The sequence below is a fragment of the Phoxinus phoxinus genome (assembly GCF_949152265.1).
Source record: "Phoxinus phoxinus genome assembly, chromosome: 25".
In the NCBI taxonomy this organism is placed as follows: Eukaryota; Metazoa; Chordata; class Actinopteri; order Cypriniformes; family Leuciscidae; genus Phoxinus; species Phoxinus phoxinus.
This window is the reverse complement of record NC_136900.1, coordinates 892,790-899,278: the sequence shown is the minus strand read 5'-3', so window position 1 is coordinate 899,278 and position 6,489 is coordinate 892,790. Positions and strand designations below refer to the sequence as shown.

Genomic DNA, 6,489 nt, shown 5'->3' with positions numbered 1-6,489 from the left:
AAACTAGTGAGGATATTAAGAGTTGAGAAAACATCGGTTGTACACTCGTAATTGCAGTGCATTGTGGGATTGAATGAGTGCACTGGATAACGTCCTATGGTTTCGGACACCGCTACAAACGGCTGTTCCCTCAATAGTGCCCTATTTAAGGGTATAGGGAGCGATTTCTGATTAGGCCAGAGATAGATAGATAGAGTCTTTATTGTCCCATAGGGATAATCATTTTCACACATTTTTCCATTCTCCATAGCACAGAAGTAAAACATATAAGGAACATATAGAACATATAACACATATCCAAGTGCATATACAAACACACAACTCATTAAGACATCTACATAAAAAACAACAACAACAACAGGGCAACTGAGGTGAGGGGGCAGTATTACAGTTTGTTCAGCACTGTGATGGCGGTGGGGACAAAGCTTTTTTCGAAGTGCGCTTTGGTCCAGGTTAGTGCTCTGTATCTGCGGCCGGATGGGAGTAGTGTTAGTCCAGGTTAGTGCTCTGTATCTGCGGCCGGATGGGAGTAGTGTTAGTCCAGGTTAGTGCTCTGTATCTGCGACCGGATGGGAGTAGTGTTAGTCCAGGTTAGTGCTCTGTATCTGCGGCCGGATGGGAGTAGTGTTAGTCCAGGTTAGTGCTCTGTATCTGCGGCCGGATGGGAGTAGTGTTAGTCCAGGTTAGTGCTCTGTATCTGCGGCCGGATGGGAGTAGTGTTAGTCCAGGTTAGTGCTCTGTATCTGCGGCCGGATGGGAGTAGTGTTAGTCCAGGTTAGTGCTCTGTATCTGCGACCGGATGGGAGTAGTGTTAGTCCAGGTTAGTGCTCTGTATCTGCGGCCGGATGGGAGTAGTGTTAGTCCAGGTTAGTGCTCTGTATCTGCGGTCGGATGGGAGTAGTGTTAGTCCAGGTTAGTGCTCTGTATCTGCGGTCGGATGGGAGTAGTGTTAGTCCAGGTTAGTGCTCTGTATCTGCGGCCGGATGGGAGTAGTGTTAGTCCAGGTTAGTGCTCTGTATCTGCGGCCGGATGGGAGTAGTGTTAGTCCAGGTTAGTGCTCTGTATCTGGGACCGGATGGGAGTAGTGTTAATCCAGGTTAGTGCTCTGTATCTGCGGCCGGATGGGAGTAGTGTTAGTCCAGGTTAGTGCTCTGTATCTGCGACCGGATGGGAGTAGTGTTAGTCCAGGTTAGTGCTCTGTATCTGCGGCCGGATGGGAGTAGTGTTAGTCCAGGTTAGTGCTCTGTATCTGCGACCGGATGGGAGTAGTGTTAGTCCAGGTTAGTGCTCTGTATCTGCGGTCGGATGGGAGTAGTGTTAGTCCAGGTTAGTGCTCTGTATCTGCGGTCGGATGGGAGTAGTGTTAGTCCAGGTTAGTGCTCTGTATCTGCGGCCGGATGGGAGTAGTGTTAGTCCAGGTTAGTGCTCTGTATCTGCGGTCGGATGGGAGTAGTGTTAGTCCAGGTTAGTGCTCTGTATCTGCGGCCGGATGGGAGTAGTGTTAGTCCAGGTTAGTGCTCTGTATCTGCGGCCGGATGGGAGTAGTGTTAGTCCAGGTTAGTGCTCTGTATCTGCGGCCGGATGGGAGTAGTGTTAGTCCAGGTTAGTGCTCTGTATCTGCGGCCGGATGGGAGTAGTGTGAAGAATGTATTCAGGGAGTGGTCTGTGTCGGCTGCTGTTGCGCGTGCTAGGCGTGTGATGGTGTCATTCAGGTCTGATAAGCTGGGTGTGGGAAGATTGATAATCTTGGAGGCAATATGTGTGATTTTAGTGAGTTTGTTTGTACAGGTGGCGGTTAGCATTGTGTAGACACAGGTTGAGCAGTGCAGCAGGGTGGGTTGAATGATGCTTTTGTAAAGTAGGAGCAGGAGGTGAGGGGCAACACAGCTAACAGATTAGCTCTCTGATGGTTTTTAACGAATAGCCCTGACTTACGTCATACACTAATATATAGTATTTATACATTTCTGAAGAAGCATATATGGATGCATTTAAAAAATGAATCATTTATCTGCATTTAAGAGGACTCTGTCCCTTCACTCTCTAATGTGGCACAGATGTTCTGCCTAATTCCTTAAAGCAGGGGGAGAATATCTTACTCATTTTTTTCTCAAACTTTTGTACATGTGCAGCTTTCTCTACCGTGAACGAGATTATAATGTTATTCCCCGATGCTGATGTACAGATCAAACGTTAAGTCTGAGGTCCCAGCAAACATGCCAGTGCGGGCCCACTGTGGGTAAGTGTGGGTTTTCTGTGGGACAGTGTGGGCAAGGGCAAACCCTTTGGGGCCCCATGTGGGCTTTCTGTGGGCAAGCCCACAGTGGGCTAGCCCACAGAATACCCACACGGGCCCCCAGTGGGTTAGCCCATGTGGGGCCCATAGCAGTTTTGCCCATTTGGGCCCCCATGAGGATTTACTGTGGGCAACCCACTGTGGGCTAGCCCACAGAAAACCCACACAGGCCCCCAGTGGGTTAGCCCATGCGGGGCCCATAGCCGTTTTGCCCATTTGGGCCCCCATGAGGATTTACTGTGGGCAACCCACTGTGGGATAGCCCACAGAAAACCCACACAGGCCCCCAGTGGGTTAGCCCATGCGGGGCCCATAGCCGTTTTTCACTGTGAGGCCACCATGAGGGTTTACTGTGGGCATCCCACCACAACAGTACAGATAAATCATTGTTTTAAGATTAGAAGCTCAGGATTAATCAAACTATTTTAACAATCCCGTAAAATGTCATAAATGTTATTTCATTCAACAGTCCATCCCATACTTAACTAAAACTGCACACAGTCAACAAGATAGCAAGACAAGTACTATCTTTACCTGTTTGCTTGTAGCTGTTCCCAGACAGACTGATAAAGTCAGACAGATCAGTACATTACAGTAGTTTAAACAACATTAGACTATTAGTCCCCCCCCAAAAAAATTACAGCACTTATATTAATACATTCATAAATAACATAATAACATATATAGCAATGCATGATGCATCTTTATAAATACATTCATGGAACTATAAAATGGACAAATTAATAAATCAGTGTTTAATGAATTAGGAGCATGCGCATTGAAAGAGCAAATGCGTGACTTATAAGGAACTATAAAAATGTATATAAATATAACTATATCTTCTAATTCAGTAGGTCTCAATGAGTATTTATAAATATATTGATAGAATAGTAATATTGCTCATAAAAAAGTACAAATGGAGCTATAATTCATTATAAGCGTATTATGAAATAAAATTAACTTATTTGTCACAATATAACACAAGCAAATGGTGGACTGATTTGTTTTGGTATTCGTCAGTGATCTATTTATTATTATACAATTATATTTGTTATACTAATAAATACATCACTGATGAATTTATATATTTTTATATAATGTTATATTTCTGAAACCGCAAAAGAAAAAAGTTATAATATAAAAATTATATTATAAGTAATACAGTAGATAGCGTCATCACGTGATTAATTCTAACCAATGACTGCTGGAAGGAGCTGTCTTTCTGGATTCGACTCTGATTCGACTGTACCGCCCAGCTGTGCACAAACAGGTAACGTAAGCTTCTTAAATGTCCATAGTCATTTGAGTTTTCTATTGAAATGAGTGAAACTGGTAAAAAAATGGTAATTAATTAATTATTGGTATTAAATTACACTCATTTTATTGTTTATCTGATTATAGGCTAACGTTATACAGTAGAGCTAACGTTACTCTGCTGCAGTTTAAATTAAACGGTTATAACGGTCGACTAGCTGCTCGACAGTCCGTTTTTTGGTAATCTCCAAGGTAATTTATACTTTAAAACTGCATGAATTCATTACCTTTAAGTGTTTTGCACCTTTTGGTGTTGTTATAATTTGGTTTATTGTTGTTTTCCCGTTTACGCGATGAACTAGGACCGAGCTAACATTAGACACAATGGCCGGGCTGAATCAGTCATGTCGTTGTTTTAAAGGTTTAAATAGCGACGTAACCGAGGATTGATGTAACGTTTGTGACAATACATAAGCTACACACTCAGATTACATCTCGTTAAGTATGATTATGACCGTTCATAATTGATAGACATCAATAAACACTGCGCGCTGAAGACAGCAAATCATACAAGTTGCGTTAGGCAATTTAACTTAACGTTAATGTTAACGTTACGCGCTTTGTAATTTTACAAAGCTACGGTCATATTACTATACTAACACGACTTAAAAATAACAGACTTTATAATTCTAACTTTGATTGATAACTGAAATAAAATCAACCATCTGTAATATTTAATTAACTTAATAATTAAATTATATCATAAGATATAATGGAAGTAAAACATTTAGGCCATGAAATAATATTCACATTAAATATGAATGTAATAATTTATCTTAAATGTATACATTTCATCAGAACGTTTGTCCATACAGAGCAATATTTAACTGAAATATTAATTTTTGTTTCTTTTTCTCCCTTTTCCTTGTGTGTAATCAGATCATACTGCTGTAAGTATTCTGTGGGAAACACTGTCTTTGACACATTCTCAGTTTTTGCATTGTAGATTTGTCATAGACATTTACAAAAAGTTTCTTTGCACCATATAACTGTATTTTCATAAACATTTTTCTTATGTAATCTGTTAATATTTTGTGTATGTTTTCTAAAAAATGAGATGATCCTCGTCCACTTAACAAATACTGTATTTGTCAGTACAGTGGTGTCATATGTAGCATACATTCTCAGATGTTATTGTACATATTCATGATAAGTTTTACTGGGTTTATAACATTAAAATTGTCCTCTCTCTTTTCAGTATTCATTGCCATCTAATCCTGATTGCAAAATTGAGCTCCAACCCCAGTTAAGCAGACCTGCACCAGATGATCAAGTCTTCAGGGTCAGCAGACACTACAGACAGGCTGGAGCTACACTCCTCCATGACCAGGACTGGACACCACTGTTGTAAGTGATCTAGCAGTCATTCTGCATCTCTGAATTATCATGTTCAGAACATATTGCAGGGGATCTCTGGGCCTCGAGGACCACTGTCCTGCAGACTTTAGCACCAACCCTGGTCCAGCACACCTGAACAAGCGAATCAAGCTCTTTTGGTTAAAAGATCGAGTGAGATTGATCAGGTCTGGACATAAACTGCAAGAAAGTGCACTTCGAGGACCAGAGTTTAGAACTCCTGACATATTAATTAGTTAATGCTGATGAAAAAATAATACATATTTATTTGTATAGATTTATGCAATATTTGACTAATATTCAGGTGTCTTCTCTCTTTTCTCCTTAAATGTGATTGTGTCAAACAGCTAAATAAACCGAAAAGAGAGCCAGCCAGTCACAGGTCACTGCATCTTTTTCTGTGTAAGTACATTTTTGACTGTCAGACACATTCTCAATATTTGCAATTTTTTAAATAAAAATGACATATTCATGCTGCAAGTTAAAGCTATTATTGATTTCTTAAATACATTAAAGGGATTGTTCCAAATGTATTCCTTACTTTTTTCTGTGGAATTTAAAAGAAGATATTTTGAAGAATGTTTAATCTGTTTTGTCCATAAAATGAAAACGGCATTGGATCCCATTCAAAAAAAAATCAATTTTCAAATTTCATCTTCCACAGAAGAAATCATGCAGGTTTGGAATGACATGAGTGGGAGTTCAAGTTGACAAAATTATTCTTTACATTGTGTTGATACTTTTTGTAAATTGTTCTCATGCTCTCATTTCACCATGCTCTCAATTGACCTATGGCTAAGCCACGCCCCCAAACGCGATGAGCCAATCACAGTGCGCATAGCTAACCCAATACACTCGGACATTCTCTGCTTCCACGTCCATTGAAATGCATTGCAGTTCGTCAGTTTTCATTCGTTTTTATATGTTTTTTTCTTGTCATTTTAAGTTTAAAATGGTCAAACGGTGTGCATGGGGTACATGCAACTCCGACACTAGGTATCCCGAGAGGCTGGGCGACGGTGTGTATTTTTGACCCTTTCCCAAGCCACATCTCAACCGAGATAAGTGTCTGCTCTGGATTAACTTATGCAGTAGACCACAACACCAACTAATAGGTCAATTGGTTCACTCTCTGTATGTTTCTCTCTCAACAACACCAATAACCATACATTTGTTTTTAATATTAATAAACAACACCTTTAACTATTTTTCCAGAACTTAAATTATTCTCAGGTTTCTCCAGTCAAAGTGCATTTAGAGGTTCTCAAAAGATTCTTTGTTCCCTGTGGTGGAAATGTCCTAACCCTTGGAAACCCAGTCATAACCCTTGGTTAACATTTCAATTGTTTTTTTCTTTTCTTCCTTTAGATGCTGACACAAAAAAACAGCCAGGCTGCAGCATCCGAAGTGGTAAACCATGGCTCCATAATGCAAGAGACTGGGATGGTGAAAGGAGCAGAAGAACCAGAAGACTGGAGATCTGGCAAAGATCTACTGGTATCCGAGGGGATTGATTTATTTTA

At 40.5% G+C, this 6,489-nt stretch overlaps 1 long non-coding RNA gene across 2 annotated transcripts; it reads left to right on the top strand.

The window, feature by feature from the left end:
* Window positions 1-3,532: 3,532 nt before the first annotated feature.
* On the top strand, window positions 3,533-6,489 carry LOC306993559. Of its 2 annotated transcripts, none has more exons than XR_013796472.1 (4): window positions 3,533-3,571; window positions 4,809-4,957; window positions 5,314-5,368; window positions 6,335-6,473. It is a non-coding gene; the product is annotated as an uncharacterized lncRNA (long non-coding RNA). The 2 variants fall into 2 exon arrangements; XR_013796471.1 differs by lacking the exon at window positions 3,533-3,571 and adding an exon at window positions 3,728-4,500 and having other exon boundaries at window positions 6,335-6,489.